At 47.0% G+C, this 22,968-nt stretch overlaps 2 long non-coding RNA genes across 2 annotated transcripts in view; one reads left to right on the top strand and one right to left on the bottom strand.

Annotated features, from left to right (window-relative positions):
* The first annotated feature begins 2,411 nt into the window (after positions 1-2,411).
* The window catches only part of LOC138672023 (uncharacterized), a 187,766-nt gene continuing 167,209 nt past the window's right edge, over positions 2,412-22,968 (top strand). Inside the window, exon 1 of the long non-coding RNA XR_011319534.1 lies at positions 2,412-2,494. This is a non-coding gene — a long non-coding RNA (uncharacterized lncRNA). The remainder of the gene's footprint in view (positions 2,495-22,968) is intronic.
* On the bottom strand, positions 4,498-6,194 carry LOC138669649 (uncharacterized). The gene is made up of 2 exons (XR_011319215.1): positions 6,123-6,194; positions 4,498-5,062 (listed from the first exon to the last, which is right to left on the bottom strand). It is a non-coding gene; the product is annotated as an uncharacterized lncRNA (long non-coding RNA).

Raw genomic sequence — 22,968 nt, 5'->3', positions numbered from 1 at the left:
AGCTCCAGTCATCATGCCGGGTGAGACTGTCAGCTTCTGCTCTAGTCTGCAGCCCCGGGATAGAAGGTGAGAGCAGGGGGGGAGGTGCGGGACGGAGCCGCTTTAGTCAGGAAAAGCTGCGGAGCTGCAGCCGATTTACATCAGCCACCCCTGTACCAGAGAGGAGATTGTGAGTTGTGTATATGAGCTGGTATCGTGTGTGTGTGCCAGTCTCCCTTGCCCATTTGTCCCTGTGTGTCCCCATGTGCCTGTCTCCTTTGTCCCCTTGTGCTTGTGTCAGTCTCCCTTGCCCACCAGTCCCTGTGTGTCAGTCTCCCTTTCCCACTTGTCCCTGTGTCCCCTTGTGCTTGTATCCCTTGCCCACTTGTCCCCATGTGCCCCTTGTGTCAGGCTCCCTTGCCCACTAGTCCCCTTGTGTCAGTCTCCCTTGTCCCCTTCTGTCAGTCTCCCTTGCCCACTAGTCGCCTTGTAACCTTCTCCCCTGCCTCCTAGCCCCCATGTGTCCCCTTGTGCCTGTCTTCCTTGCTCCGTAGCCCCCCTATGTTACCCTTGTGCCTGTCTCCCCTAGCCCCCTTGTGTCCTTGTCCCCTGCCCCCTCGTCACCATTTGCTCGTGTCTTTCTCACTGCCCCTGTATGGAGGGGCTGCATTATACTATTAGGGGGGCTGCGTTGTATTCTATGGGGGTTACATTGAGTTGCATGGCAGGGCTGCAGAGGGGGGCCCCATTTGGAAGTTCGCACCGGGGCCCCTAACTTTGTAGTTACGCCACTGCTTGAATCCATCAGATGGAACCTGAAAACCCATCTCTTCAGGAAAGCCTACAGCCTGCAATAACCATTCTGTCGCGTCACCAACCACAGGAGCTGCCGTGTCACCAACCGCCGGAGCTGCAGCTCCCCTGACCTTCTGTCTTCTCCCCATTATCCGCAATAAATGTAAGTCCGCAAGGACAGAGTCCTCTCCCCTCTGCACCAGTCTGTCATTGTAAATTTGTTTACTGTAAACGTTATCTATGACCCTGTACGTAACCCCTTTTTTCATGTACAGCACCATGGAATTAATGGCGCTATATAAATAAATAATTACAATATAGAGTCTGCCTATGCGGAGTGCATTACATTATATGGAGGCCTATGGGGAGTGCATTATACTATATGGAGTGTGCCTATGGGGGTGCATTATACTATAGAGTTTGCCTATGGGGGGTGCATTATACTATATAGAGTCTGCCTATGGGGGTGCATTATACTATATAGAGTCTGCCTATGGGGAGTGCATTATACTGTAGAGCAGAGGTCCCCAACGTTTCTGATCTTGAGAGCCACATTCAACTCTGAGAGAGGGTCACGAGCCACATCCAGCATTGAGAGAGGGTCACGAGCCACATTCAGCTCACGGCCCCCTCACAATAGTGGCAACCAAAGCCCCCATTACAGACATAATGGTAACCAAAGCTTTTCCACAAAAATCACCCCAAAGCATTATATTAAGAACCAGGGGTTCCCCCAGTACCCCCCAGTCAGTATTCTACTATAAAGCACTCGAAAGACTGTCACATAAAGCTTCAAAAACCTCAGATGGTGTCATCTTGTCTCCAGCGTACCATACTAAAATTATCTGAAAACCCCCTAAGACCAGTATATGTGTATCCAGATCTGCTCTTCTGTGCAGAGAGGCTCACAAAATACACCATTTTCAGATGTGCTCTTCATACCTTTTTGCTAGACCTGGAAATAATGCACTAAGCTGACAGACAGCGGCGAGCCACAATTAATGGGACCACGAGCCACATGTGGCTCCCGAGCTACAGGTTGGGGACCCCTGTTGTAGAGAGTCTGCCTATAGGGAGTACATTATACTATATGGAGGCCTAAGAGGAGTGCATTAGTCTTCAATATAGTATTTGTGGTACATTATACTGTATGGAGGCTATCTATGGGGCCATCATACAGTGTTGGAGCCATCAAACAGTTTGGGATATATTAAGAGATCAAAATATATACAGTGAGGGGGCATTATACTGTGTATAAGAGAGCATCATACTGTGTATAGAGGAGCTGTACAGGGGGAGACTCAGGACATTATTAATTGTAAAGTGGGCACTTATTGTTATAGGGGATGTCAGGTTACTGTGACTGTCAAAGGGGCACACAGGACAATATTACTTTCTAGGGGCAAAATATGGGCACTGTTTTCTAGGACACTTGCACCTGGCATTACTATTTTCTAGAGGGTTGCTTTAGAATTTAGAGGACACAGAGAACCACACAGCAGGGGCAGTAATAGGTACACATACGGCAGCAGTATTGGGGTATCAGCAGGATGAGAATTTGTGCAGGTTGTGAATAGTCCCATTGGTGACGTGCTGAAAATATGAGAAGTGAAACGTGTCTTTGTTGTATTCTCTGCAGACTAATCGTTGCTGGAAGAAGTTGTCATGTCGGTCTGGGCCAAATGGATAGTGAACGATTCCATCAGAAAGGACATCAGAGGTAAGTCATTATCTGTAACTGTGCTGTGATCTCTTATGTGTTCTGTAGGGCTGGTAATTACCACTGACCATATGGCGGTAATATCCATACTGGTCCTTATATAGAGATTATCTTCAGTAATAGCGCGGTCATCTGCTGAGGTTCTCCTGCACTATTAGGGTGCATCCCCGAGTTGTAATCAAGGTTACCTGGTTAGGGGCCCACTCAGAAGCTTCGCCCCCCCTGAACTGAAACCCTAGATACGATAACTGTATATGGCACTTGCCCATAGGCATTATTACCCCCAAGTATGCCAATAAGCATTAGCTTGGGGTCACATGACAGTGTATGCGCTCATCTGAATCAGCTTGATTATGTTAATCACACTCTGAACATTCCGTGTGATCAGATTCTCTCGGATGAGAAGATGGGAGAAAAAAAAAAAAATGTCTCCATCGTCTCAATTCTCAGTCCGTGAAAGTCAGACTGAGACTGCACTTAGATGTCATCCGAGTACAGTCCGTTGCTTTCCACTCATTGACTTGCATGGCAAAATGCGATTCAAATATTGGATCAAATTAGGGCATGTTGCGTTTTTTTTCTCAGACCGCCTCAGTCCATGGAAAAAAAAAAAAAAAAAAAAAAAAAAAAAAATTGGACAATTGCACGGCCCCCATAGAATAATGTTGGTTTGAGGGTGATCCGATGTTTTGTCTGATCACGCTCACACCGAAAATATGGTCATGTGCATGAGCCCTATATTTGACATTTTTTTCAGAAAATCTCTGCATTGAAAAACATAATTGATGGTAATTTCATGACTTACAGGGGTTGTGTGGAGAAAACGCACTCCTTAGTTGGGTGGGTCGTATTATGTAACGATAACCAAATAAATCATACTCCCTTACTGTCGCCCACCTGTAACCAGAGCAGGCCCCTTTGTGATGGGCAATAACACTGGAAGCAATCACACCACCATTCAGTCAGCCCCGGGACCGCCGCAACTTGTGATAGGCTGCCACAGTCAGGTGACTAGAAACACTCACCATTAGAGGGGTCAAACTGCGGACAGTCCCCCTTTATTAATAGGCATATGCAAATGTATACCATCATATATGACAGGGGCATGTGTCTGGTAGAATATTTAAAGCTTTCCTGTTACACGAGTTTTCCCAAAAAGTGTTCTAAACAGAAAAGCGGTCACCAGATTAGAAAAACGTAGCTGCTTTCTTCAAGAGAGAGCGCCACACCTGTCTACAGGTTGTGTGTGGTATTGCAGCTCACGGTTATTGAATAGCATAGAGCTGAGCTGCAATACCACACACAACCTGTAGACACATGTGGCGCTATATTGGAAGAAAGCATTATATAAGTAGATTTAGGTCTCTTGCCAGGAAGGAGCCAGAGAGTAAATCCTGTGGTTTATGTAGAATGTGGTGACATTGTAGCATTATTTTCCCAACTGTACCAAACTAGTATTAGATTGAGATTTTCCCCAATTCTGAATATCGATATATTTAAAGGTGTATTCCCACCTTAGAAATTTGTGTAGTTGACATCTCTGGAATCATAGGTCCATAATCGGATCCCAACCCCCATCCTATAAGTGATGTAGTGTCAATGGAGGAATTCCTCTTCTGGAGATAGACGTGTGCCCCGCCATTTATTGATAATTTGTGTCATTTTACTATGTCCAGGATCAGAAAAACATGGCCGATGCCGATGTGTAACAGCGCCACCCCTGAACATAGGTTATGCACAGTATTGCAGCCCAGCTCCATTCACTTCAGTGGGGCTGAGTTGCAACACCAGACACCCCATGATCAGGCGTGGGGATTTTTTTTTTTTTTTTTTAAAGAAAGCTGCCATGTTTTTCTAATCCTGGACAATCCCTTCAATGAAGGAACTCCATCATACAACGAGAGCGTTCCCAGTACGTCTGCCATGGATGAGTTATTGCTGGGTACATCTTATGCTTTATGGAGATCGTGTGTTTAATATAGAAGAGAATGAAAACAAAGATGTTATAGTAAAATAAAATATTTTATTTCAAAGGTAGAATATAAAAACAGAAGGGATAGGCGTCGGACGGTTCTGCTCCACAATGTGGCACATCCCAATGTCTATGTTCTGCTGCACGGCAGCAATAGTCACAGTCCCACAGTTGCACATCATCCACACACAGGTAATCTCGCGCGTCTTCACAACATACGGTGCAACCCCCGCTCAGTAAGTCCAGTAACAGAGGCGGCTGCTTAGGACGCGTGCCCACGGTTAGCCAAGCTGCGGCCCCGCACCGCCTGGGGGTTGCTCTTCTCCAGCAGCACCACTTCTTTTTTTTGTGGGTGTGATGGAGCGGGCAGAGGAGCCAGGAGCTTCAACTCTTCTACATCAGAGTCCGATCTTCCAGTGAAAGGACTGCAAACGGTCTCCACCAGTCCAATAACCACCCCAAAGAATGCCAGCACGCTGCCCAGCACGTACATCTTCACCATCTTCTTGTTGGGTTTCTGGCTGAGCATCTCTTTCGCAAAAGGGATCAACTCGTGCATAGTTTCCATGGTAGGCGCTAGAGGTCAGAAGGCCAACCTGCAGGCAAAAGGAGAAAGGACGATGTTACTACCAGTCAGATCCAGACTCTGGCCAGCCCCATCCATATATTCATCCAGCTGATGACTCCTCCTCCCCCCATCCCCTCCTAATCCACAGATGACTCTCTGCATCCCCCCCCCATATCCACAGATGACTCTGCATCCCCCCCCCATATCCACAGATGACTCTGCATCCCCCCCCCATATCCACAGATGACTCTCTGCATCCCCCCCCCCCATATCCACAGATGACTCTCTGCATCCCCCCCCATATCCACAGATGACTCTCTGCATCCCCCCCCATATCCACAGATGACTCTCTGCATCCCCCCCCATATCCACAGATGACTCTCTGCATCCCCCCCCATATCCACAGATGACTCTCTGCATCCCCCCCCATATCCACAGATGACTCTCTGCATCCCCCCCCATATCCACAGATGACTCTCTGCATCCCCCCCCATATCCACAGATGACTCTCTGCATCCCCCCCCATATCCACAGATGACTCTCTGCATCCCCCCCCATATCCACAGATGACTCTCTGCATCCCCCCCCATATCCACAGATGACTCTCTGCATCCCCCCCCATATCCACAGATGACTCTCTGCATCCCCCCCCATATCCACAGATGACTCTCTGCATCCCCCCCCATATCCACAGATGACTCTCTGCATCCCCCCCCCATATCCACAGATGACTCTCTGCATCCCCCCATATCCACAGATGACTCTCTGCATCCCCCCCATATCCACAGACGACTCTCTGCATCCCCCCCATCCACAGATGACTCTCTGCATCCCCCCCATCCACAGATGACTCTCTGCATCCCCCCATATCCACAGATGACTCTCTGCATCCCCCCCATATCCACAGACGACTCTCTGCATCCCTTCTTCTACCAGGCCCCCATATAAATTACCAGGAATTATTCATCCTAATAGTCTACAACAGCCCCCAATATGCTCCCCCATAATAGTCTACAATCACCATTTACACAGGTCACAGTGTATCCATCACCCCACAGCAATAATCGCGCCCCAGGTTGTGCCCTTACCTTTCGGGACAGCAGTACAGCCTGTAGCGCTCTGCTCGGGTCGCTGCCTCGTCAGTCGCAGTGCTGCGGTCTGCCTGCATGGTTCAGGCTCAGCCCTTATATTGAGATTAAGCCCGCCCACCACGTGACGTCACGCCTGGCCCAGTGGGACGGATGAGCACGTGCTGATCACGCAGTAGTCTTGGCGCTGTGGCTGAGGGGAGCGCTCGCCAGCTGAGGGCTAGTGTCTGAGGACGGGGGGCTCCTCGTGTAGTGTGCATGCACGTAGCACGCTGCCCCCTACTCACAGCCATTATCCTAAGGGAGGGGGGAGGTGGAGGGCTTCTTATTGTATCCATTGCATGAGCTGGAGGAGACACGTAGTAAACGTGCAGGCTCCATTGTGACAGGAACACAAGCAAACCCCCAGTCACAGCTTGTTCGGGACAAGTTGTACAGACAGAAAACTCTAGAAAAACTGCACTCATATATGGCTGTGTGTATAGCTATGCTCACAAAATATGTAGCTACAGCCTGTGAAGAATTTATTGTTATTTTACTCATTTATAAAGCGCCATTAATTCCACAGTTCTTTACAGGCATTGGCACTGTCCCTGATAATATTCAAATAAATATACACATCACCAATAATACAGCAAGTTTGTATACACTATGTATATAATATGTATAATATACAGTATATCATATATACACAGGTACACACAATATACTGTATATATCTGTAAACACTATACAATACTTGCTGCATTATTGGTGACATTTACACACACACGATGTACTTTACAGTATATATATATTATATACACATTTATATATACATACTGTATACTTAATACTTGCTGTATTATTGGTGACATATATATATATATTATATTTTATATACACATATACACTGCTCAAAAAAAATAAAGGGAACACTTAAACAACAATAAAATTCCAACTAAATCAAACTTCTGTGAAATCAAACTGTCCACTTAGGAGGCAACACTGTTTGACAATCAATGTCACATGCTGTTGTGCAAATGGCATAGACAACAGATGGAAATTATTGGCAATTATCAAGACACACTGAATATAGGAGTGGTTCTGCAGGTGGGGACTACAGACCACATCTCAGTACCAATGCTTTCTGGCTGATGTTTTGGTCAGTTTTGAATGTTGGTTGTGCTTTCACACTCGTGGTAGCATGAAACGGACTGTACAACCCACACAAGTGGCTCAGGTAGTGCAGCTCGTCCAGGATTGCACATCAATGCGAGCTGTGGCAAGAAGGTTTGCTGTGTCTGTCAGCGTAGTGTCCAATGGCTGGATGCGCTACCAGGACACAAGCCGGTACACCAGGAGATGTGGAGGGGGCCGTAGGAGGGCAACAACCCAGCAGCAGGACCGCTACCTCAGCCTTTGTGCAAGATCTGCAGAAACTGTTAGAAACCAACTGCATAAGGATGGTCTGAGTGCTCGAAGTCCACAGACGGGGGTTGTGCTCACAGCCCAACACCGTGTAGGATGCTTGGCATTTTCCATAGAACACCAAGATTGGTAAATTCGCCACTGGCACCCTGTGCTCTTCACAGATGAAAGCAGGTCCACACTAAGCATATGTGACAGAGTCTGGAGACGCCGTGGAGAGTGATCTGCTGCCTGCAACACCCTTCTGCATGACCGGTTTGGCAGTGGGTCAGTAATGGTGTTGGGTGGCATTTCTTTGGAGGGCCGCACAGCCCTCCATGTGCTCACCAGAGGTAGCATGACTGCCATTAGGTACTGAGATGAGATCCTCAGAACCCTTGAGAGATCATATGCTGGTGCGGTTGCCCCTAGGTTCCTCCTAGGTTCCTCCTAATGCAGGACAATGCCAGACCTCATGTGGCTGGAGTGTGTCAGCAGTTCCTGCAAGATGAAGGCATTGAAGCTATGGACTGGCCCGCCTGTTCCCCCGACCTGAATCCTATTGAATACATCTAGAACATCATGTCTCGAACCATCCACCAACGTCATGTTGCACCACAGACTGTCCAGGAGTTGGCGGATGCGTTAGTCCAGGTCTGGGAGGAGATTCCTCAGGAGACCATCCGCCGCCTCATCAGGAGCATGACCAAGTAGTGGACAACCCCTTTGACAAGCTATCCCATACTCATTTGCTGTAACCCACATGGATCCAACATTCAGGAGTCTGAGTCAGCACCCCAAGTAACGATCACCTTGAACAGTGGTCCATCAGCTACAGCACACATTAGATAGTGAGTTGGTCACCCTAAAATGGGTGGCTAATATTGGAATAAGGTGAACGTGTGTCTTTAATCTCACGAACAAACACTTCAGAAAGATTAAACTATCCACAAGAAATATTTAAAAATATGAATTATTTTTCTATAAACAAATCTCATACATGGGCTGTTTATAGAGCACAGATATGAATAATACACACATACAGTATATCTAATATATAAGTGTGTGTGTGTGTGTCTCCGGGATTGGCATCTGCACCATCGCAGCTACAGCCACAAAATTTTACACAGTCACACGTCTGGACCCCGAGAGCGTCATAGGCTAAGTTGTGAGGCGAAATTTTAACCCCGCGCTTTCCAATTCACCAAACAATTTTGCCCCTATCTACATAATGGGGAAAAAGTGAAAAGAAAAGTGTTGGAGGCAAATTGACAGCTGCCAGATGTGAACAAGGGGGACTTAAAGAATGAGAGCGATGGCGCCAAAGAGTATATACCATACAGTTGCTATGGTGGGGCCCTCTCAAAACTCGCCACATGCAAAACTAGGCTCATGCAAAACTCGCCGCACGTGCAAAACTCATCTCATGGAAAACGTGCCACGCGCAAAACTCGCCACACGCGGAAAAATTGCAACATCACAAAAGTTGCAACACATGCAAAAGTTGCTTCACACAAAACGTGCACATACTCAAAACGCACCACACATAAAACTCGCCATGTGCAAAACTTGCTGCACACAACTTGATACTCTAATCTGTCACATGCAACTCGACACACAAAAAGTTGCTACACGCATGTCGCCACACAAAACTCATCTCACAAAAGTCGCTACATGCATGTCGCCACACGCAACTCAACACACACAACTTGACACATGAAACTCGCCCTAAAATGCACACAAGTCTGGTATTATCCTTCAAAAATAAAAATCTGATTAATAAGCAGACAAACTACAAGAGCAACAAATGTACTATTTAGGAAATACGGCAGCTGTCACATGACCTGTCTATTATGTGTATGTGTGAGCTAATATATACTGCCAGGGGGGAGGGCTTCCTGTTGGCTGGGGATTTATCAGGCTGCCAATTTAGCTTACAAATACTGAGGTAAAAATACTGATCAAATAACATGTGAATGAGGTCTAATACAGGAGGAGATGACAAACAGGTATATACTATATACAGGAGCAGATGACACAGGTATATACTATATACAGGAGGAGATGACATACAGGTATATACTATATATAGGAGGAGATGACACACAGGTATATACTATCTAAAAGAGGAGATGACAGGTATATAGAGGAGGAGATGACCTACAGCAGGTATATACTATATACAGGGGAGATGACATACAGGTATTTGCTATATACAGGAGATGACATACAGGTATATACTATATATATAGGAGAAAATGACACAGGTATATACTATATACAGAAAAGATGACATACAGGTATATACTATTTACAGGGGAGATGACATACAGGTATATACTATATACAGGGGAGATGATATACAGGTATATACAATATACAGGAGATGACATACAGGTGTATACTATATATAAGGGAGATGACAAACGTATATACTGAGGGGAAAATGAGAGGTGTGAGGTGAAAATGAGAGGTGTGAGTGCAAAATGAGAGGAGTGAGGGAAAATAGTGGATTGATCGGATAATGACAGATGTGAGGTCGAAATGACAAGTGTTAGGGGGGAATGATAGGAGTGAGGGGGAAAATAAGAGGAGTGAGGGGAAAATGAGAGATGTGAGGGGGAAAATGAAAGATGTGATTGGGAAAATGAGAGGCGTGATGGGAAAATAAGAGAAGTGAGGTGCTATAACTAACCACAGATATTTACTATGCTCAGGCAACGCCGGGCTCTTCAGCTAGTATTATATATATCTCACACCTCACATGTAAAGCGCCATGGAATAAATGTTGCTATAATAAATAATGATGATAATAACATACACATGTGCACGGTATAGCCTATACATGTTCATGCACTGGACTCTGTGGGGTGTCACCCTAGCATCCCCCACACTGCCAGTGTTTGTTATGATTTTGTTCCTCCACATCTGGTGTCAGTGACGTCAGTGGTAGTGTGCTGTCAGGCCTCATGGTATGCGTGCTGGGAACGCTTGCTATCAATGAATCATCCAGCTTTAGCAAGCCTGTCCTCGCTGAGCCACTCTGCGTTACCTTTCACCTACTTAGGATCTGCACTATAAAAATAGGTTTTCTATCTAAATATTCTTGGGGAGATCTGGAAGATTAAAATATAACATTATGTTGTAGTTATGTTAGACTTTTCATGTGTTATAAAAATAAAGAAAAAAAGAAAATAAGAATAAATAAAAAATGGTCTCCTCCAGTGCTCAGTACCTTATCAATCCATCCTGGTTTCCTTTCACTTCCCTAGTTTACATGAGGCATGGCTTGGCACACCAAGAGGTAGGATATTAGCGATAGGGACTATCCATATTTAGGTACTCCTGTGGTTGGATGGCATTTTCACTTTTTGATTAAAATGTTGACCAAGTACCTTCCATATTTAACGGTTACTACAATATTGGAGTTCATATATTCATAAGACCTCACACATGAGTATTTTTCCATCAGTGTTTCAGCAGGGTTTGTATGCCAAAACCAGAAATGTCTCCAAAACACAGAAGAGGTGTCAATCTTTCAATTATAGTTTCTCTCTGTAAGTTCTACTCCTGGCTTTGGCATACAAACACTGATGGGAATGAATTGGTGTGTGAATGAGGCCTTAACTGCAATGTGTTGGCACATTGTGTATATATTTGTTAGCATATCTGTGGTCATTGTATTTAAATTGCGCATTATAAGAGAAGATCATTTGATCGCAATTCTCATTTTGATATTAGTAATAGCCTTGATAAAGTCAGAAATTGTATTAATCATCATTTCATTATCTCTGAGCCTGCATGATTGACTTGAACAAAAAGGATAAGACACTGCGTCGAATATCATGCTCCATTGTTGATCACTGCGTATCATAGTCCAGGTGTGACTGGCTAGTTGGCATTCACAAGGCATGAAAACACTCCTGTCCTGGGCACACATCCACATCCACTTGAGCAACGTTACACATCGAGATTGTGCCGAAAAATCTGCAGTAGAAACGTTTTATTAGTTTATAAATGTGTACACTAGTGATGAGCGAACGTGCTTGGATACAGTGTTAGCCGAGCGTCTTTGGCGTGCTCAAAAAGTATGTTCGAGTCCCGGCAGCTGCATGTCTCATGGCTGTTCGACAGCCACAGCACTTTCAGAGATTGCCTAACAAACAGGCAATACCTGCATGTGTTGCAGCTGTCGAATAGCCGGGAGATATACAGCTGCGGGGACTCGAACATACTTTTTGAGCATGCCAAAGACGCTCGGATAACACTGTATCCAAGCCCGTTCGCTCATCACTAGTGTATACTAAAAACAGTAGTAATCAATAACATCAACACTATGATGCCTGGCATCATTATCAATAATTCTTGTACTCACAATATGGCTATGCCCATCAAATAATACCAGTCACATAGAAGTTACTGCTCAACGGTGCCGAAACAAAAGTGGAGAGCACATCTGAGTGTGCCAGACACCAAGATCCTGATGTCTAAGGGAATGTGCAGATGGTCAGTAAACGCTTCGGGTTGGACGCTGTGTACTTGTGCAGCGTCCATCCCACAGCGTCCAGGTGTTATAACATAGTGGATGGGATTTTAAGAAATCCCATGTCCACTGTGCGTACTCACCCGTGGAGACGGACATGCGACACGTCTCTCCAGACCGCAGTATGTTTATTTATCTTGCGGAGACGCAAGAAAAAAACAGATACCACTCACACTGGAAACACGGACGTCTGAATAAGGCCTTACATGTAGCCGTATGGGGGTCATTTTCCACAATCATGCAGTGTAAACCAAACCTAAACCCAGTGGTAATGGTGCCTGTATACATAACTGCTTTTGGAGAGTAATAATGGGAGGGCAGAATATCAGGTCAGAAGTAGTTAATCTTTTCTGTACATTGTTTTTTTTTTTTTTTCATTGTTCTGTACTGGTTGAACCTGGAATAAGGTACACACAGTACTTTACTGTAACTCAGCACCCCTCCCCACTGCTGCATGCTAACCAAAGCGCACCCAGCACAAGTACCCATGATACTGGCTGGCATCTATTGCCCTGTTAGTTCAAGAAAACATCACGTCTGGAAAAGTGGAATAAGAAGAAACCCTTCCTGGCAGCCTTCCTCTGTATGTCTTGTGCCTCTTGTCCACTTTGATGGAATCTGAAAGCAATCCTGATTGACTCAATCCCATCTCTAGTGTTGCATCAGCAACTGCTGTGGAGCATTGCATCAGACAGCACTGAACCCAGTCACCCCTGCTTGTAGTAAGAGAAGGAACGTGCTGCCTTACCACACCGCCCCGGGCCGGCTTCTTTCTGCAGGGGCTCTTAGCTGGACATTTACATTCTCTAAATAGAAATCTTGGTGTCTTTCACAATATTGTTTGTTTGATTTTTGATCTATTACATTCAAATAACTGAGAAACTAGAGATGATTTTTTTTATTAGACTTGTGCGCCAGTCTGATAAAATCCTCTCCTCCCAAGCGCTACTCAGATGGCCTAGAAAGCTAGAATATGGGATTTATTGTATTCTCCGCTGAAATATTGGTTGTAAAGAGTCAACATTGCATTTTGTTACATTTTTTCACCTTTCCTACTCCCTTGCAAACCACTCTGCATAGGGATTTGGATGTTTCGCCCCCAGCAGTTCTCCCCCGGGTACATTTACTTCACCTGTGGGAAGTTATACAATCCAGCTGCCTTACCATCACCCCAGAGGACCCCTTTAAGCAGTGTCAGTCCCTACTGAACGAATACCACAGGTGGCGTCACGAATAAACTTTATTCTTAAACTCCCTTTAAAGACCTTTCCCTTTACTTGGGCACCCAGGGCCACGATACCGAGTACCCCACTGCCCTGACGGGCGACTCAACTTGGCATCACGAACAGGGTGTACCCAGGGGCGAACTGCTGGAGGCGTATCATCCTATAACCCTCTGCATAACCCCCTGTGAGTATGGCATAAGGGAAGATGAGATCCGTGCAATCATGCTTACAAGGGGAACCGGTCACCACCTTTTCGTGTCTGAACTTAAGGTACCTTCACACTGAACAGCTTAACAATGATAAAGATAGCGATCCGTGACGTTGCAGCGTCCTGGATAGCGATATCGTTGTGTTTGACACGCAGCAGCGATCAGGATCCTGCTGTGACATCGCTGGTCGGAGCTAGAAGGCCAGCACCTTATTTCGTCGCTGGATCACCCGCTGACATCGCTGAATCGGCGTGTGTGACGCCGATCCAGCGAAGTCTTCACTGATAACCAGGGTAAACATCGGGTTACTAAGCGCAGGGCCGCGCTTAGTAACCCGATATTTACCCTGGTTACCATTGTAAATGTAAAAAAAAAAACCACTACATACTTACATTCCGGGGTCTGTCGCGTTCCCCGGCGTCAGCTTCCCTGCACTGTGTCAGCACCGGCCGGCCGTAAAGCAGAGCACAGCGGTGACGTTACCGCTCTGCTTTACGGCCGGCGCTTACACAGTGCAGGGAAGCTGACGCCGGGGGACGCGACAGAGACCGGAATGTAAGTATGTAGTGTTTTTTTTTTTTTACATTTACAATGGTAACCAGGGTAAATATCGGGTTACTAAGCGCGGCCCTGCGCTTGGTAACTCGATGTTTACCCTGGTTACCCGGGGACTTCGGCATCGTTGGTCGCTGGAGAGCTGTCTATGTGACAGCTCTCCAGCGACCACACAACGACTAAACAGCGACGCTGCAGCAATCGGCATCGTTGTCTATATCGCTGCAGCGTCGCTTAATGTGACGGTACCTTAAGACTAGCACCTTAATCAGAGCCTGTGCTGCATTCCATAAAGTGCTATATAACTCACTGACTCTCACTGCACACCCCCTCAAAAAGCTTTTGAAACTCTCTGGCACTCTATGTATATCCTGCTGGTCCAATAGGTGTCCTTGCTGAGGAGTCTATCCCTCCTCCTTTGTCATTCACATAGCCCATGCTGAGACAACGCCGACTTACGCCTGCGCGCTTTGTTCTGCTCTACTGCGATCAGAGTTTAAAACATAAGTTTGCATGCTCCCTACAGCAAGCAGAGCCTAAAACATAAGTGCAGATACACCCTACTGCGGGCAGAGTCTTAAACATAAGAGCGCAAGCGCCCCTTAGTCTTATGGTCTGCTCACAGTATGGCGGAGCAAAGTGCATAGGCGCGAGCCGGCGATGTCCCTGCGCTGGCATGAGATTTCGCCCGGCTATGTGGATAATGCAGAAGGTGTCATCCACATCATTCAAAGCAGGACGATGGCGATCGGAAGCTGAGGGGAGGGATAGAAGCATCAGCAAAGACACTTATCAGACTGGACCAGCAGGATTTACATAGCACAGAGGAGAGTTTCAAAGTTTTTTTGGGGGGCACACAAGGGGAATAAGGGGGTTCTATATCCCTTTATGTAATGCAGCATAGACACTGATTAAGGTGCTAGTCTTAGTTCAGACATGAAAAAACTGGGGTGGTAGGTTCCTAAAGAAAAGTGTTAGTAAATGCATTGTTATAGTACTAACTAATTTTGTACTAAGGTGTCCAATGGGAAACTCAAAGAAATACTGAGGGGCCGATTCATCATGACTGTTATAGCACATGCTTGCATTATGTTAGTCTTAGTGTACGTTCACATTTGCGTTGCGCCCCGGTGCGTCGGCGACGCAACGCACGACGCACAAAAAACGCGCGCAAAACGCGCGCAAAAACGCTGCGTTTTGCGACGCGTGCGTCGTTTTTTGACGAAAATCGGACGCACAAAAAATGCAACTTGTTGCATTTTCTTGCGTCCGACGCTAGCGTCGGAAACGACGCACGTGTCGAAAAACGCGACCAAAAAAACGCACGCGTCCCCTATGTTAAACATAGGGGCGCGTCGCCGCTGCGTCGCCGACGCAACAGCGACGCACATTAGCGTAACGCTAATGTGAACGTACACTTACTGAAGTACATGACATCAAATTCATTAAGAGGCGCTCGCCAATTAATGAACTTGGTGCCTATTCTGAGTAGCTCACTCAGCGCTGCTTCTTAAACCCCTGAACACGCCACAAAAATGTCTGATGAAGGCCTATGTATAAGACCAAAACGTTACAACTAGTGATGAGCGAGTGTACTCGTTGCTCAGGTTTTCCCGAGCACGCTCAGGTGGTCTCCGAGTATTTGTGAGTGTTCGGAGATTAAGTTTTCATCACCTCAGCAGCATGATTTACAGCTATTAGCCAGCCTGAGTACATGTGGGGGTTGCCTGATTGCTAGGGAATCCCCACAAGTAATCAAGCTGGCTGATAGCTGTAAATCATTCAACTGTGGAGATGAAAACTAAATCTCCGAGCACTAAAAATACTCGGAGGACACCCGAGCGGGCTCAGGAAAACCCGAGCAACGAGTACACTCGCTAATCACTAGTTACCACAAACCTATTGGGATTTTTTTCACAATAATGAAAGATCATTCATGATATTAAGAGTGCTGGAATTCTTTGAATGTTATAAGGAGTGATATCCTTTCTGGGCACCTTTTTTCTTCATCAAACATGGAGTGGCGTGTAATTTAGTTTATTATACCTGCAAATTAACCTTATGTATTTAGGTAAATAGCGCTTCTGAACATGACGGGCTTCCTTTAATGGAAGGTCCAAACCAGTGGCAAACACAGAGCTTCTGCTTTATAGGGTTAAGGCCCCGTCACACATAGCGACGCTTGAGCGATTCCGACAACGATACGACCTGTCAGGGATCGCTCAAGCGTCGCTATGTGGTCGCTGGTGAGATGTCACACAGTGCGATCTCCCCAACGACGCAGCAGCGATGCGGCGACCTGTAGCGATCTGTAGAACGATGCTATTTCATGATGATTCAATGGGACGTCCTGTCAGCGAGGTCGTTGGTAAGGTGTCAAACACAGCGATGTGTGCTACCCAGCGGGACCTCAACGATCAAAAAATGGCTCAGGCCATTCCGACACGACCAGCGATCTCACAGCAGGGGCCTGGTCGCTGCTACGTGTCACACATAGCGAGATCGCTACTGAGATCGCTGTTGCGTCACAAAACTTGTGACTCAGCAGCGATCTCGCTAGCGATCTCGCTGTGTGTGACGGGGGGGGGGCTTAAGTGTTTGCAGCCGTGTGATGTGCAATCACCCATTAAGCAGTCACTAATGTGTGTGTCCAACATTCACTCTGCGCAGCTACTTTCGCTAAAGAAAAGGAGGTTTTCAGCACACAAAACTCAAACACACAAAATATAAATATCCAAGAGAATATAGTGTGCATACACTAAGGAGTCCATGCAAATACACACAGCTTGATTGATACAAAAGACAAACACTTAGCAATTTGCAACACTTCAAGCGATCTCAAGGCTAGTCCATGAAACCAATCATTACCACCACCACCCAAAAAAACCCCACCAAAAAACAAAACAAACAGACAATAAAACTGTAAGAAGACTGCTCTCAAGATAACAACCAGATCAACATATGCTTGTCACTACAGGCCCCTACCCAGGAAATATCCAGTGCAGACCAGAACTGCATGCCATGTAACCTGACAGTCACTATACCATAGCATACCAAATACAAGTCTGAGGCAGTGACACAAATCTGGAAGAGATAATGAAGATAACAATAAATAGAGTATACTGTAAGCAAGACAAACATACCTTTTGCAGCAAGAGAGGACATAATGATAAAAAAGTAGAGTTCACCAAACAGTATGTCGGATATAGTCAGTTTACAGGGTTTTTTCCCCACAAAGAAAAAATAATTTTAATAAAGAGATCTCTGAATAATAAGTTCCACAATTGGATTAAGTAAAATATTCCTGTGCTGAGATAATCCTATAAATGAGCCCCTGCTCTGTACTGTGTAAGGCCAGTTTCACGGTCCTGATATTTCCGATACTGGAAAAAACGGTAGCGGAGATGTCAGTGTCCGTGTGTGTAATACTTGGGGGTAACAAAGCAAAAATCTGTATTTAAGTGTGAATCATACAGATGATCCCACTAATAATAAATCATAACAAAGCAAAAAAAGTGGAAATTAAAACATAACTTTTAATACTATAAAGTTAGTTAAAAATAGTCACCCAAGTGAACACATAAGACACAGGGGCCACTTCTCAACCATAAATAATGGATATCAGAGACTGATAAGCCCCAGACAGATATGCTATAGGCAGGACAGCATAGAGGGTGGCAGGACTTTTTGTCCCTCTTCTACTAGTACATAGCATTATCTCCTTATACAAGCAGGTCCCCTGATGACTTGAGCTTGGAAGAAACGCGTCGGGACGACAAGAGAGGGAGAGTGCAGGGCATATGTATACAGGGTTAGCTGTGGACTGCCCTTGTAAGGGCAGGAGCTTTGGGGATAGCTTACCGGTAGCCCCATAGGGATTGACATAGGGATTGTCATCTCCTTCTGTTCCGGATGTACATCTGATTAAGAAACACCCGGTGCTCCTGTGCCCACCTGATGGAATTGGTGAGACTGTTCCTGTTATTTGTCTTAAAGTTACAGTTAGCACTTTATGCAGTACCTGTTGTTAACTGTCCATTGTTGATATACGTATCTGAGTGCATGGGGATTGCTGTTGTCTCTTAAATGTTTTGACACAGCTTTCATGAACCCTGTCTCAGAAATATAGGTTCCGAAATTACGGTCGGTAACTTTTTTACATTGTCTGGGGCTTATCAGTCTCTGATATCCATTATTTATGGTTGAGATGTGGCCCCTGTGTCTTATGTGTTCACTTGGGTGACTATTTTTAACTAACTTTATAGTATTAAAAGTTATGTTTTAATTTTCCACTTTTTTTGCTTTATGTAATACTTGGGGCCAGGGCCGCCATCAGGGCATTACTACCCTGACTGGTGTATGGGGCCCGGTGGGCCCGCATCGGGCCCTGTCTCATCTGCTCACCGGGCCCCTACCGGCAGGCTAAACCGGGCCCTTAGCGGTGATGCGGCAACACTATTGACGTGCGGGTGCGGGCCTGCACCTGCACGTCAATAGTTAACAGCCGTCAGCCAATCGGAGGCTGACAGCTGACGTCAGTGTCAGTTGCCGGCAAGTGCGCGCTTCAGCTGAGTGGAGGGAGCTTCGCCGCAGGAGCACGGCCAGGTAAGAATAATTTTTTTTTTTTATTATTGAGAGCGGCGATCTGGGGGGCCCCGGGGCAGAATGCTGGACACACTTGGGGTAGAATGCTGGAGCACTGGGGGTAGAATGCTGGACACACTGGGGCAGAATGCTGGAGCACTGGGGGCAGAATGGTGGACCCACTGGGGCAGAATGCTGGAGCACTGGGGGGGTAGAATGCTGGACACACTAGGGCAGAATGCTGGAGCACTGGGGGCAGAATGCTGGACACACTGGGGAAGAATGCTGGAGCACTGGGGGTAGAATGCTGGACACAGGTGGTAGAATGCTGGACACTGGGGGTAGAATGCTGGACACACTGGGGGTAGAATGCTGGAGCATTGGGGGCAGAATTCTGGACACACTGGGACAGAATGCTGGAGCACTGGGGGCAGAATGGTGGACCCACTGGGGCAGAATGCTGGAGCACTGGGGGGGTAGAATGCTGGACACACTAGGGCAGAATGCTGGAGCACTGGGGGCAGAATGCTGGACACACTGGGGAAGAATGCTGGAGCACTGGGGGTAGAATGCTGGACACACAGGTGGTAGAATGCTGGACACTGGGGGTAGAATGCTGGACACACTGGGGGTAGAATGCTGGAGCATTGGGGGCAGAATTCTGGACACACTGGGACAGAATGCTGGAGCACTGGGGGTAGAATGCTGGAGCACTGGGGATAGAATGCTGGACACACTGGGCAGAATGCTGGAGCACTGGGGTAGAATGCTGGACACATTGGGACAGAATGCTGAAGCATTGGGGGCAGAATGCTGGACACACTGGGGCAGAATGCTGGAGCACTGGGGATAGAATGCTGGAGCACTGGGGTAGACTGCTGGAGCACTGGGGGTAGACTGCTGGAGCACTGGGGGTAGAATGCTGGACACACTGGGGCAGAATGCTGGAGCACTGGGGGTAGAATACTGGACACTCTGGGGCAGAATGCTGGAGCACTGGGCATAGAATGCTGGACACACTGGGGCAGAATGCTGAAGCATTGGGGCAGAATGCTGGACACACTGGGGCAGAATGCTGGAGCACTGGGGATAGAATGTTGGAGCACTGGGGGTAGAATGCTGGACACACTGGGGCAGAATGCGGGAGACACTGGGGCAGAATGCTGGAGCACTGGGGGTAGAATGCTGGACACACTGGGGCAGAATGCTGGAGCACTGGGGGTAGAATGCTGGACACCCTGGGGAAAAATGCTGTAGCATTGGGGGTAGAATGCTGGAGCACTGGGGCAGAATGCTGGGGCACTGGGGGCAGAATGCTGGACACACTGGGGCAGAATGCTGGAGCACTGGGGGTAGAATGTTTGAGCACTGGGGGGTAGAATGCTGGACACACTGGGACAGAATGCTGGAGCACTGGGGGTAGAATGCTGAACACTGGGGCAGAATGCTGGAGCATTGGGGGCAGAATGCTGGACACTGGGGCAGAATGCTGGAGCACATGGGGTAGAATGCTGGACACACTGGGGCAGAATGCTAGGGTACTGGGGGCGGAATGCTGGAGCACTGGGGGCAGAATGCTGGAGACACTGAGGCAGAATGCTAGACACACTGGGGCAGAATGCTGGAGCACTGGGGATAGAATGCTGGAGCACTGGGGGTAGAATGCTGGACACACTGGGGCAGAATGCTGGAGACACTGGGGCAGAATGATGGAGCACTGGGGGCAGAATGCTGGGCACACTGGGGGCAGAATGCGGGACACACTGGGGGCAGGACTGGAGACACTGGGGGCAGAACGCTGGACACACTGGGGGCAGAATGCTGGACAAACTGAGGCAGAATGCTGGACACACTGGGGGGCAGGACTAGGCACTGGGGGCAGAATGCTGGACACACTGGGGGCAGGACTGGAGACAGGTGGGGCAAGAATGGAGATACGGGGGCAGGATGGATACGATGGAGACAGATGGGTCAGGATGGGAAGATCATATGGGGGCAGGATGGGAGAACAAATTGCTGGAGCCAGGAATGAGATACATGGGACCAGGATGGGGAATATTATTACCATAAGGGCTAATTAAGGGATATTACTACTGCAGTGATGTATTTATTTTATTTTTTGAGGATACTGTTTGAAATGGGGGGAGGTGGTCCTGTTACTGTGTAGAGTGACACTATGTTGCCTTTTTGTCTTCATGTGGTGTAATGTAGAAGTTGGGAAAATTTAAGTAATGTGTTCTGCAAGCAGAGCTCGAGATAACTGTTATTTTCTGCAGAGACGAGCCCTGGCTGGATGAAGTGACGGTGGTCTGTCCTGGATGAAAGATGAAGGACTTCACCTAGAGACGTCACTGGTGAGTCAGTGTTACCTATACACTGACACTATACACTGTATACTATATACAGAGGTCCTGTGTATAATGTCACTGGTGATCACTGTATTATCTGTACACAGACACTGCATACTATGTACAGATCTCCTGTGTATAATGGCACTGATGGTGATAGTATTGTATTTTTTTTTATTACTGATCAGTATTGTAGTATTCAGTCACTATGTGGTGGTAATTTGTGGTCTGGACATGGTGTTGTGGTATTTGTTCCCTGTATTTGATATTATTCGATCACTGTGGCAGTAATATGGTGTTTGATCATGGTGTAGCAGTATTTGTTCCTTGTATGTGATATTATTCGATCACTGTGGTGGTAATATGTGGTCTGGTCATGGTGCGGTGGTATTTGTTCCCTGTATTTGATATTATTTGATCACTGTGGTGGTAATATGTGGTCTGGTCATGGTGCGGTGGTATTTATTCGTTGTATGTGATATTGGTCATTTTAAAAATTTAAAAATAAATAAAAATATACCTAAATTGTATTGCATATTTCAACAAATATTTAGTAGGTTACAGCAGAGTAGGGCCCGGCCAAAAGTGTCTACCGTGTTATGGTGGCGGCTTAAAAAACCTTTTGGCCAAAACAAAATCTGCTGGTTATATGTGTGATCTGGTGATGGGCACTGTTAGGCCAGTCTCACACGTCCAGATAATTCCGGTACCGGAAAAATCGGTACCGGAATTATCTGTGTCCGTGTGCCAGTGCGTTTCTGTGGCACATCAGTGTAGCACATGTGCAGCACACATGTGCCGCCCGTGTGCCCACTGGGTACCACACGCATCGTGCCGGAGACAGCGCTAAAGTTTAGCGCTGTCCCCGGCATCGTGCTGAAGCCCCATTCATATCTTCCCTGCAGCAGCGTTTGCTGTAGAGAAGATATGAATATTACTGTGTAAAATGCAGATCCAGGTTATCAACCCCCTCCCACCCCCTGTGCGCACCCCCCCCCCCCCCCGGTGTGATTAAAATACTCACCTAGCTTCCGGATCCCTCGCAGCGTCCTGTCCTGGCCGCACCTTGTACTGTATGAGCGGTCACGTGGGGCCGCTCATTTACAGTAATTCATGATTGTAATCGGCGGCCCCACGTGACTGCATACAGGAGAAGATGCGGCCAGGAGAGGAAGCAGCGCCGGCGAGGGAGCGAGCCGGGTGAGTATTTTCAGAACAGCGGGGGGGGCGCACAGAGGGTGGGAGGGCAGGGGGCACATAGATCTTTATTTTAAACACACTTATTCATATCTTCTCTACAGCAAACGCTGCTGCAGGGAAGATATGAATCGCGGCTTCAGCACCAGTGGGGGGGGACAGCGCTTAATGTAGCGCTGTCTCCTGCACGGCACAAGGACTGCACACGGACAGCGTCCGTGTGCGGTACGTGCTTTACACGGACCCATTGACTTTAATGGGTCCGTGTAATACGTGCGCTCCCACGAACACTGACATGTGTTATGATCCGGTGACCTTGGAGCAGCACGAAAACTTTCACTGGAGTAGGTGGTAACTATACTGACCGCAAATCCTGATCTTAACACCACAACTAGAAGTAGCCGTGGGGTGTACCTAACAAGCCCTAGACACCTCGTCACAGCCGGAGGACTAAATACCCCTAAAGATGGAAATAGGAATACTACCTTGCCTCAGAGCAGAACCCCAAAGGATAGGCAGCCCCCCACAAATATTGGCTGTGAGTAGGAGAGGAAAGATACACACAGTCAGAAAACAGGATTTAGCACAAGAGGCCACTCTAGCTAAAATAGGAAAGGATAGGACAGAGTTCTGTGCGGTCAGTATTAAAACCCTTCCAAAAATATCCACAGCAGATTATACAAAAAAATTCCACCATCTAACTAAAGACGTGGAATGTATATCTGCAACTCCAGAGACTACTAAACTCAGAGCAGGAATACAATCAAAAAACAAGCACACAGCTTGTGTGCCATA

This window comes from Ranitomeya imitator, chromosome 3 (genome assembly GCF_032444005.1).
Source record: "Ranitomeya imitator isolate aRanImi1 chromosome 3, aRanImi1.pri, whole genome shotgun sequence".
In the NCBI taxonomy this organism is placed as follows: Eukaryota; Metazoa; Chordata; class Amphibia; order Anura; family Dendrobatidae; genus Ranitomeya; species Ranitomeya imitator.
Note: the sequence above shows the minus strand (reverse complement) of the source record. Positions and strands in the feature narration are given on the sequence as shown.